Source organism: Triticum aestivum, chromosome 3A (assembly GCF_018294505.1).
Source record: "Triticum aestivum cultivar Chinese Spring chromosome 3A, IWGSC CS RefSeq v2.1, whole genome shotgun sequence".
In the NCBI taxonomy this organism is placed as follows: Eukaryota; Viridiplantae; Streptophyta; class Magnoliopsida; order Poales; family Poaceae; genus Triticum; species Triticum aestivum.
The window spans coordinates 677,087,147-677,100,001 of NC_057800.1; positions in this window are offsets into that span (position 1 = coordinate 677,087,147).

Here is a 12,855-nt window from a genome sequence, read left to right on the forward strand (position 1 = left end):
CCTGTCCCCCATTCGGAATCGAGAACGTCGGTATCCCCTGGGCTTTTCTGCTGCGCGCACACAGCCAAGTCGTATTAACATGAACCGACTGATTATTTTTCGGCAATGACATGACTGACGGATAAAAAACCAATACTTTACATGGGGCCACTGGCAACAATATTTTTCGGCAATGACATGACTGGACTAACGATACTTTATGTAAATTTATCCTAATTAAAATTGCATGATACTGCTTGGTGTCCAACAGAGAGAATCCAAGAGACGCTGTTTTGCTTATAAAATTCAGTGATCCAGAGCGCAGCGCACCGTGACCATGAGCCAGGCAACCTTAGTAAATTCCAGATTGGGAATGCGGGGGATGAACCTGGCCCTTTCAATTTCAAACGAACAGGGACGGGCGCGCGTCACAATTCGACTGCTGCTGCACGACCGCTTCCACCTATCCTTATCCACCCGGGCTCCACGCTGGAAAAGAACGGGCCGAGCCAGGTTGGAATGTGTGGACGCGGAGCGCTCCAGCTAGGAATCCCACGCGCTCGATCGAAAAATATCTGCCTGCTCGGGCTGCCGACATATCTGCGCGGGCCATGGGCACTTAGCCGAAACTAGTTAAATTTTGCGAGGATAAGGATACCCTGGAGGGCAAGGGCTGCTGTGCGTCGCGTGGTCCTCAGCCTCACCTGCTTTCCTTTTGTTTCTGCTACTACTACTGGGTCCCGGCGCAGGCAAGTACTCCCTCCGTTCTAAAATATTTGTCTTTTTAGTTATTTCAAATGGCTACCACATACAGATGTATATAGACATATTTTAGAATGTAGATTCACTCATTTTGTTCAGTATGTAGTCACTTGCTGAAATCTCTAGAAAGACAAATATTTAGGAACAGAGAGAGTATTAGAAAATAGATACCTCAAAGAAAAAGTATATAAAAAATATAAATACTTAAACGCGCAGCTGCGCTATCTGAGCGTTGCGAGCGCACACGTGTAATCTGTCTGATGCATGCATGTGCTGATGCTTTGACTATTTAACACAACAGTCAACAATTCGTGGCAGTGTGTGGGGACTGTGCTAGCGTGCATGTGGATAGCCACCGCCGATGCACATGCATGTGCTAACTTTTCACCGTTGGTTTCCCCGCGATGTGCTATTCAAAAGTAGATCCCATTTGAATATGTTTTGATGATTTTTTAAAAGTAACTTTCATGCTATATGAGGCAACTTTAGTGCTAAAAATCTGCAACTTTGATACTCCCTCCATTTCACAATGTAGTGCTTCCTCTATCCACGTGTTTCAATTTTGACCGTAAATTTAACTATCGAGACCGATTGCGGCGGGAGTAAAAATTATATCAGTGAATTCGTATTCGACAGAAGTTTTCAATTATATAATTTTTTCTTCCGCCGCAATTGGTCTCGTTGGTTAAATTTATGGTCAAAGTTGGACCTCGGGAAGCGCGAACGCACTATATTTTGGAATGGAGGGAGTATTAAAGAAATTGCATTGTGTGTATAAGTGAATTCACCTAGTAGCCTCCTAATTAGTTGTGTGCACTCATGTAATAGGTGGTTATCATGGTCCAGAAACTAAGTTGTAGATTGTTTAGTTGCCTACCATACTGTGAAAGTTGCTTACCATAGAGTGGAAACTTCTCTAACATGGCTTCAGAAACCAAGTTGCCTAAGTCGCTAGAAGTTGGCTATGAGTGATCCACAATTGCCTACAATACCATGGAAGTTGTCCATAAGGGACCTAAGTTGCCTACAATGTCAAAAGGTTTTTATGGGATCTAAGTCATCTATCATGATTTCAAAATTTAAAACTATGTGGGGATGGATGTGAAGGAAATATGCCCTAGAGGCAATAGTGAAGTTGTTATTTATATTTTCTTATATCATGATAAATGTTTATTGTTCATGCTAGAATTGTATTAACCGAAAACTTAGTACATGTGTGAATACATAGACAAACAGAGTGTCACTAGTTTGCCTCTACTTAACTAGCTCGTTGAATCAATGATGGTTATGTTTCCTAACTATAGACATGAGTCGTCATTTGATTAACGGGATCACATCATTAGAGAATGATGTGATTGACTTGACCCATTCCGTTAGCTTAGCACGATGATCGTTTAGTTTGTTGCTATTGCTTTCTTCATGACTTATACATGTTCCTATGACTATGAGATTATGCAACTCCCGAGTATCGGAGGAACACTTTGTGTGCTACCAAACATCACAACGTAACTGGGTGATTATAAAGGTGCTCTACAGGTGTCTCCGATGGTACTTGTTGAGTTGGCATAGATCGATATTAGGATTTGTCACTCCGATTGTTGGAGAGTTATCTCTGGGCCCTCTCGGTAATACACATCACTATAAGCCTTGCAAGCATTGTGACTAATGAGTTAGTTGCGAGATGATGTATTATGGAATGAGTAAAGAGACTTGCCGGTAATGAGATTGAATTAGGTATGAGGATACCGACGATCGAATCTCGGGCAAGTAACATACCGATGACAAAGGGAACAACGTATGTTGTTATGTGGTTTGACCGATAAAGATCTTCGTAGAATATGTAGGAACCAATACGAGCATCCAGGTTCTGCTATTGGTTATTGACCGGAGACGAGACTCGGTCATGTCTACATAGTTCTCGAACCCGTAGGGTCCGCACGCTTAAAGTTCGGTGACGATCGGTATTATGAGTTTATGTGTTTTGATGTACCGAAGGTAGTTCGGAGTCCCGGATGTGATCACGGACATGACAAGGAGTCTCGAAATGGTCGAGACATAAAGATTGATATATTGGACAGCTATATTCGGACATGGGAAGTGTTCCGGATGGTTTCGGAGAAAACCGGAGTGCTGGAGGGGTTACCGGAACCCCCGGGGAAGTATTGGGCCTTAGTGGGCCTGAGGGGAGAGAGAGGGCTGCAGCCCAGGAGGTGGCGTGTCCCCTCCCATGAGGAGTCCAAATTGGACTAGGGGAGGGGGTGCCCCCTCTTTCCCTCTCCCTCTCCCTCTCCCTCTCTTTCCTTCCCCCTTTCCCCTTCCTAGTAGGACTAGGAAAGGATGAATCCTGCTCCTACTAGGAGGAGGATTCCTCCTCTCCTTGGGGCGCACCAAGGACGGCCGGCCTCCCCCTTGCTCCTTTATATATGGGGGCGGGGAGGGGGGGGGCACCCAAAGACACACAAGTTGATTGTTCCAAGCCGTGCGCGGTGCCCCCCTCCACCATAATCCACCTCGATCATATCGTAGCGGTGCTTAGGTGAAGCCCTATGTTGGTAGCAACATCATCACCATCATCACGCCGTCGTGCTGAAGGAACTCTCCCGTGAAGCTCTGCTGGATCGGAGTTCGTGGGACGTCATTGAGCTGAACGTGTTCTGAACTCGGAGGTGCCGTGCGTTCGGTACTTGGATCGGTCAGATCATGAAGACGTACAACTAAATCAACCGCGTTCTCATAACGCTTCCACTTACGGTCTACGAGGGTACCTGGACAATACTCTCCCCTCTTGTTGCTATGCATCACCATGATCTTGCATGTGCGTAGGGAAATTTTGAAATTACTACGTTCCCCAACAGTGGCATCCGAGCCAGGTTTATGCGTAGAAGTTTTATGCACGAGTAGAACACAAAGGAGTTGTGGGCGTAGGTGAAAGAACATGCGGTGCCCCCATGTTTGGTTTTGGTAATTGATGACAATCTCTATGGACTAATGGTTGCCTTGAGTTATATTTGAAGGTTTTGTCTATAGGCTTTTCTTGGAGTACATGTGTTGGTTTCAAGGAGAGTTTGTGTCGAGCAAGGTGCTATTCAAGGAATTATCCAAAGATTGGTCATTTGAGAGTTGAGCTTATTGCAAGCATGTCCTGAAGAAGAAGATTGTGTGATCATTCATGTTTACCTTCAAGACATCATCCAAACGAAGAGAGTTGGAAAGATTCAAGGTTGATCAAGACTAAGTCAAGAGTGAATCAAGTTGATCAACTCACAAAGCGTAGAAGATGTATCGAGAGGGATCAAGTGATCCCATGGTTTGGTAAGCATTGTCCATTGTGCTTTGTGTACTAACCCATGGTCTATGTGAGAGTTCTACGTGGGGTTAGGTACGTGTTCATGGGCTTGTGTCAAGAGGAAGATATCACTCAACCCATGGAGAGGATGACATCAAGTGGGGATCGTCATCAAGATTGCCGTGTGCAAGTTCAAGTGGATCATCGCGAAGAGATCAAGTGCTTGAAGCTTGCCGGCCATTGTGGTGACAATGGACTTGTGAAGATGTGCCGAAGAGTGGCTCACCCATAGTGGACTATGGGGGAGCAATCATCTAGTCTTCATCGTGCCAACGCAATCAAGTAAGGTGGTCCAACTTGAGGGAGTCAAGATCGTCATCATCTAGCTCAAGTGGACCATGTGCAAGGCAAAGGTTTGCTCTTGATAGGTTTTCTATTTTACCGGTCTCATGGTGGTAGTTTGGAGACCGGGTTATAGGATCGTTTGTCGTACTATCAAGGGGGGCTCTCAAGTTGGTAGCTTGATCGTATCGTTAGTAGAGAGCTCAAACCATTGCATCCTTGCATCATCTTTCTTGGTTCTTGTTTGGTTCTCTTTGTGAGTCTTAGAGCTTATGGTCATCTTGATGACAAGTTTGAGTTCATCGAAAACGGAGTTCGCATGCATCTTCTATGATGTTTTTGATGTTGGAGGTTTTGCCGATTCTTCTCGGTTGGAGGTTTCACTCCTCTTTTTGTTAGGCATACCTCCCCTGCCTCCGCTATTTTGATGCTACTCGTCGTCTTGTTTCCAACAAGCTTGAGTTTGCTCAATTTGGAGCTCATATGCAGAAGTTATGGCAGTTCTTGTTTTCTTGAGTGTGGTTTTGTCAGGGTCCCAGCGGTAGTACCGTGGTACCCAGCGGTAGTACCGCTGAGGGGTCACAAGCAGCAGTACCGCTCCGCAGCGGTAGTACCGGCGGTGACTCCGCAGCAGTACTACCGCTGGCTTACCAGGTCCCTACCGCGTCACTTCGAGGGGTCTTTTTCTGTGTCGGATTGTGCGGTACCTCGCTGCGGCAGTAGTGCGGTAGTACCGCTCCTTAGTGGCAGTACCGCCCTTCCTCCGCGGTAGTACCGCCCGGTTCCCTCTTTCCCTTTACCCTTCGTTCTGTGCGGCAGTACCGCCGAAGGGAGCGGTAGTACCGCTTAACCCAGCGGTAGTACCGCTGTCTCCTGCGGTACTACCACCCCAAGGTTCATGTTTTGTTGCTCCTTTTCCCCGTTTCTTCCACCTGAGCGGTAGTACCACTCGTGGAGCGGTAGCACCGCTTGTGTGCGGGCTGAGCACATAACGGTTGGATTTTCCCCCTCCTATAAAAGGGAGTCTTCTTCCCCAATGAACCTTATCCTTTGAGCTCGTGTTCTTCCCCCATTGTTGACCTTCTTCGAGCTTGCTAACTCTCAATCCCTCCATGGATTCTTGCTAGTTTTTGAGGGAAAAGAGAGAGGAGATCTAGATCCACATTTCCACCAATCACTTTCTCCTCTATGTGAGGGGAACCCCTTGGATCTAGATCTTGGAGTTCTTGGTGTTCTCTTTCTTTTTCTTCCTCTCATTTTCCTCCCTAGCATTAGTTGCTTCGGTGGGATTTGAGAGAGAAGGACTTGGGCACTCCGTGTGCCCTTGCCATTGCATTTGGTGCATCGGTTTGAGTTCTCCACGTGATACATGGAAGTTACAAGTTGAGAAGCTTATTACTCTTGGGTGCTTGGTACCCTTGAGCTTGTTCCTCTTGGGTGCTTGGGCGCCCTAGACGGTTGTTGGTGTTCGGAGCTCAATCATTGTGGTGCAAAGCTCCGGGCAAGCGTCGGGGTCTCCAATTAGGTTGTGGAGATCGCCCCGAGCAATTTGATGGGTACCGGTGACCGCCCCCAAGGGTTGCCAAAGTGTACGGGTTCGGTGACCGCCCCTAAGGGTGGCCATTTGTACGGGTTCGGTGACCGCCCTCAAGGGTCCCTTAGTGGAATCACGTCATCTTGCATTGTGCGAGAGCGTGAGGAGATTACGGTGGCCCTAGAGGCTTCTTGGGGAGCATTGTGCCTCCACACCACTCCAAACGGAGATTAGCATCCGCAAGGGTGTGAACTTCGGGATACATCGTCGTCTCCTCGTGCCTCGGTTATCTCTTACCCGAGCCCTTTACTTATGCACTTTACTTTGTGATAGCCATATTGTTTCTTGTCATATATCTTGCTATCACATAGTTGCTTATCTTTCTCAGCATAAGTTGTTGGTGCACATAGGTGAGCCTAGTTGTTTTAGGTTTTGTGCTTGGCAAATTAACCGTTAGGTTTATTCCGCATTTGTTCAAGCCTAAACCGTAATTATTTTAAAACACCTATTCACCCCCCCTCTAGGCGACATCCACGATCTTTCAGTAGGTATATACATATTGCTTGCCGTCACTAGTTGATTCTTGATTCAGCGGCATCGTTGGATGAAGCGGCCCAGACCGACATTACGCGTACGCTTACACGAGACTGGTTCTACCGACGTGCTTCGCACACAGCTGGCTAGTGGGTGTCTATTTCTCCAGCTTTAGTTGAATTGGATTCAATGAACATGGTTCTTTCTGAAGATCAAAAAGAAATCACTATACCGCGTTGTGGTTTTTGATGCGTAGGTAAGAACGGTTCTTGCTCAGCCCGTAGCAGCCACGTAAAACTTGCAACAACAAAGTAGACAATGTCTAACTTGTTTTTGCAGGGCATGTTGTGATGTGATATGGTCAAGACATGATGCTAAATTTTATTGTATGAGATGATCATGTTTTGTAACACAGTTATCGGCAACTGGCAGGAGCCATATGGTTGTCGCTTTATTGTATGAAATACAATCGCCATGTAATTACTTTACTTTATCACTAAGCGGTAGCGATAGTCGTGGAGGCAATAGTTGGCGTGACGACAACGATGCTTCGATGAAGATCAAGGTGTCAATCCGGTGACGATGGTGATCATGACGGTGCTTTGGAGATGGAGATCACAGGCACAAGATGATGATGGCCATATCATATCACTTATATTGATTGCATGTGATGTTTATCTTTTATGCATCTTATTTTGCTTAGATTGACGGTAGCATTATAAGATGATCTCTCACTAAATTTCAAGGTATAAGTGTTCTCCCTGAGTATGCACCATTGCGAAAGTTCGTCGTGCCGAGACACCACGTGATGATCGGGTGTGATAAGCTCTACGTTCACATACAACGGGTGCAAGCCAGTTTTGCACACGCAGAATACTCGGGTTAAACTTGACGAGCCTAGCATATGCAGATATGGCCTCGGAACACTGAGACCGAAAGGTCGAGCATGAATCATATAGTAGATATGATCAACATAGTGATGTTCACCATTGAAAACTACTCCATCTCACGTGATGATCGGACATGGTTTAGTTGATATGGATCACATGATCACTTAGATGATTAGAGGATGTCTGTCTAAGTGGGAGTTCTTTAGTAATATAATTAATTGAACTTTAATTTATCATGAACTTAGCACCTGATAGTATTTTGCATGTCTATATTGTTGTAGATAGATGGCCCGTGTTGTTGTTCCATTGAATTTTAATGCGTTCCTTGAGAAAGCAAAGTTGAAAGATGATGGTAGCAATTACATGGGCTGGGTTCGTAACTTGAGGATTATCCTCATTGCTGCACAGAAGAATTACATCCTGGAAGCGCCGCTAGGTGCCAAACCCGATGCGGGAGCAACGCCAGATGTTATGAACGTCTGGCAGAGCAAAGCTGATGACCACTCGATAGTTTAGTGTGCCATGCTTTACGACTTAGAACCAGGACTTCAACGATGTTTGGAACGTCATGGGGCATATGAGATGTTCCAGGAGTTGAAGTTAATATTTCAAGCAAATGCCCGGATTGAGAGATATGAAGTCTCGAATAAGTTCTACAACTGCAAGATGGAGGAGAATAGTTCTGTCAGTGAACATATACTTAGAGTGTCTGGGTACCATAACCACTTGACTCAACTGGGAGTTAATCTTCCTGTTGATAGTGTCATTGACAGAGTTCTTCAATCACTGCCACCAAGCTACAAGAGTTTCGTGGTGAACTATAATATGCAACAGATGGATAAGACGATTCCCGAGCTCTTCACAATGCTAAAGGCTGCGAAGGTAGAAATCAAGCAGGAGCATCAAGTGTTGATGGTCAACAAGACCACCAGTTTCAAGAAAAAGGGTAAAGGGGAGAAGGGGACCTTCAAGAAGAATGACAAGCAAGTTGCTGCTCAAGTGAAGAAGCCCAAGTCTGGACCTAAACCTGAGACTGAGTGCTTCTACTGCAAATGGACTGGTCACTGGAAGCGGAACTGCCCCAAGTATTTGGCGGATAAGAAGGATGGCAAGGTGAATAAAGGTATATGTGATATACATGTTATTGATGTGTACCTTACTAATGCTCGCAGTAGCACCTGGGTATTTGATACTGGTTCTTTTGCTAATATTTGCAACTCGAAACAGGGGCTACGGATTAAGCGAAGATTGGCTAAGGACGAGGTGACGATGCGCGTGGGAAATGGTTCCAAAGTCGATGTGATCGCGGTCGACACACTACCTCTACATCTACCTTCGGGATTAGTGTTAGACCTGAATAATCGTTATTTGGTGCCAGCATTGAGCATGAACATTATATTTGGATCTTGTTTAATACGAGACGGTTATTCATTTAAATCTGAGAATAATGGTTGTTCTATTTATATGAGTAATATCTTTTATGGTCATGCACCCTTGAAGAGTGGTATATTTTTGATGAATCTCGATAGTAGTGATACACATATTCATAATATTGAAGCTAAAAGATGCAGAGTTGATAATGATAGTGCAACTTATTTATGGCACTGCCGTTTAGGTCATATTGGTGTAAAGCGCATGAAGAAACTCCATTCTGATGGACTTTTGGAATCACTTGATTATGAATCACTTGGTACTTGCGAACCATGCCTCATGGGCAAGATTACTAAAACACTGTTCTCCGGAACTATGGAGCGAGCAACAGATTTGTTGGAAATCGTACATACTGATGTGTGGTCCGATGAATATCTAGGCTCGCGGTGGATATCGTTATTTTCTCACCTTCACAAATGATGTGAGCAGATATGGGTATATCTACTTGATGAAACATAAGTCTGAAACATTTGAAAAGTTCAAAGAATTTCAGAGTGAAGTGGAAAATCATCGTAACAAGAAAAGAAAGTTTCTACGATCTGATCATGGAGGAGAATATTTGAGTTACAAGTTTGGTCTTCATTTGAAACAATGCAGAATAGTTTCGCAACTCACGCCCCCCGGAACACCACAACGTAATGGTGTGTCCGAACGTCATAATCGTACTTTACTAGATATGGTACGATCTATGATGTCTCTTACTGATTTACCGCTATCATTTTGGGGTTATGCTTTAGATACGACTGCATTTACGTTAAATAGGGCACCATATAAATCCGTTGAGACAACGCTTTATGAACTATGGTTTGGCAAGAAACCAAAGTTGTCGTTTCTTAAAGTTTGGGGTTGCGATACTTATGTGAAAAAGCTTCAACCTGATAAGCTCGAACCCAAATCGGAGAAATGTGTCTTCATAGGATACCCAAAGGATACTGTTGGGTACACCTTCTATCATAGATCCGAAGGCAAGACATTCGTTGCTAAGAATGGATCCTTTCTAGAGAAGGAGTTTCTCTCGAAAGAAGTGAGTGGGACGAAAGTAGAACTTGATGAGGTAACAATACCTACTCCCTTATTGGAAAGTAGTTCATCATAGAAATCTATTCCTGTGACTCCTACACCAATTAGTGAGGAAGCTAATGATGAAGATCATGTAACTTTATATCAAGTTACTATCGAACCTCGTAGGTCAACCAGAGTAAGATCCGCACCAGAGTGGTACGGTAATCCTGTTCTAAAGGTCATGTTACTTGACCATGACGAACCTACGAACTATGAGGAAGCGATGATGAGCCCAAATTCCGAAAAATGGCTTGATGCCATGAAATCTGAGATGGGATCCATGTATGAGACCAAAGTGTGGACTTTGGTTGACTTGCCCGATGATCGGCAAGCCATCAAGAATAAATGGATCTTCAAGAAGAAGACGATGCTGACGGTAATGTTACTATCTACAAAGCTCGACTTGTTGCAAAAGGTTTTCGACAAGTTCAAGGAGTTGACTACGATGAGACCTTCTCACCCGTAGCGATGCTTAAATCCGTCCGAATCATGTTAGCAATTGCCACATTTTATGATTATGAAATTTGGCAAATGGATGTAAAGACTGCATTCATGAATGGATTTCTAGAAGAATAATTGTATATGATGCAACCTGAAGGTTTTATTGATCCAAAGGGCGCTAACAAGTATGCAAGCTCCAGCGATCCATCTATGGACTGGTGCAAGCATCTCGGAGTTGGAATAAACATTTTGATAGTGTGATCAAAGCATATGGGTTTATACAGACTTTTGGAGAAGCCTGTATTTACAAGAAAGTGAGTGAGAGTTCTGTAGCATTTCTAATATTATATGTGGATGACATATTGATGATTGGAAATGATATAGAATTTCTGGATAACTTAAACGGATACTTGAATAAGAGTTTTTCAATGAAAGACCTCGGTGAAGCTGCTTATATATTGGGTATCAAAATCTATAGAGATAGATCAAGATGCTTAATTGGACTTTCACAAAGCACATACCTTGATAAAATTTTGGAGAAGTTCAAAATGGATCAAGCAAAGAAAGGGTTCTTGCCTGTTTTACAAGGTGTGAAGTTGAGTCAGACTCAATGCCCGACCATTGCAGAAGATAGAGAGAAAATGAAAGATGTTCCCTATGCTTCAGCCATAGGCTCTATCATGTATGCAATGCTGTGTACCAGACCTGATGTGTGCCTTGCTATTAGTTTAGCAGGGAGGTACCAAAGTAATCTAGGAGTGGATCACTGGACAACGGTCAAGAACATCCTGAAATACTTGAAAAGGACTAAGGATATGTTTCTCGTTTATGGAGATGACAAAGAGCTCGTTGTAAATGGTTACGTCGATGCAAGCTTTGACACTGATCCGGATGACTGTAAGTCACAAACCAGATACGTATTTTTATTGAACGGTGGAGCTGTTAGTTGGTGCAGTTCTAAGCAAAGCATCATGGCGGGATCTACGTCTGAAGCGGAGTACATAGCTGCTTCAGAAGCAACAAATGGAGTCTGAATGAAGGAGTTCATATCCGATCTGGGTGTCATACCTAGTGCATCGGGTCCAATGAAAATCTTTTGTGACAATACTGGTGCAATTGCCTTGGCAAAGGAATCCAGATTTCACAAAAGAACCAAGCACATCAAGAGACACTTCAATCCATCCGCAATCAAGTCAAGGAAGGAGACATAGAGATTTGCAAGACCCGTTGACTAAGCCTCTCTCACGAGCAAAACATGATCAGCACCAAGACTCCATGGGTGTTAGAATCGTTACTGTGTAATCTAGATTATTGACTCTAGTGCAAGTGGGAGACTGAAGGAAATAGGCCCTAGAGGCAATAATAAAGTTGTTATTTATATTTCCTTATATCATGATAAATGTTTATTATTCATGCTAGAATTGTATTAACCGGAAACTTAGTACATGTGTGAATACATAGACAAATAGAGTGTCACTAGTTTGCCTCTACTTGACTAGCTCGTTGAATCAATGATGGTTATGTTTCCTAACCATAGACATGAGTTGTCATTTGATTAACGGGATCACATCATTAGAGAATGATGTGATTTACTTGACCCATTCCGTTAGCTTAGCACGATGATCGTTTAGTTTGTTGCTATTGCTTTCTTCATGACTTATACATGTTCCTATGACTATGAGATTATGCAACTCCCGAGTACCGGAGGAATACTTTGTGTGCTACCAAACGTCACAACGTAACTGGGTGATTATAAAGGTGCTCTACAGGTGTCTCCGATGGTACTTGTTGAGTTGTCATAGATCGAGATTAGGATTTGTCACTCCGATTGTTGGAGAGTTATCTCTAGGCCCTCTCGGTAATACACATCACTATAAGCCTTGCAAGCATTGTGACTAATGAGTTAGTTGCGGGATGATGTATTATGGAACGAGTAAAGAGACTTGCCGGTAACAAGATTGAACTAGGTATGAGTATACCGACGATCGAATCTCGGACAAGTAACATACCGATGACAAAGGGAACAACATATGTTGTTATGCGGTTTGACCGATAAAGATCTTCGTAGAAAATGTAGGAAACATTATGAGCATCCAAGTTCCTCTATTGGTTATTGACCGGAGACGAGTCTCGGTCATGTCTACATAGTTCTCGAACCCGTAGGGTCCGCACGCTTAAAGTTCGGTGACGATCGGTATTATGAGTTTATGTGTTTTGATGTACCGAAGGTAGTTCGGAGTCCCGGATGTGATCACGGACATGATGAGGAGTCCCGAAATGGTCGAGACATAAAGATTGATATATTGGACGACTATATTCAGACACGGGAAGTGTTCTGGATGGTTCCGGAGAAAACCGGAGTGCCGGAGGGGTTACCGGAACCCCCCGGGGAAGTATTGGGTCTTAGTGGGCCTGAGGGGAGAGAGAGGGCTGCAGCCCAGGAGGTGGCGCGCCCCCTCCCATGAGGAGTCCTAATTGGACTAGGGGAGGGGGCGCGGCCCCTCTTTCCCTCTCCCTCTCCCTCTCTTTCCTTCCCCCTCCCCCTTCCTAGTAGGACTAGGAAAGGATGAATCCTACTCCTACTAGGAGGAGGA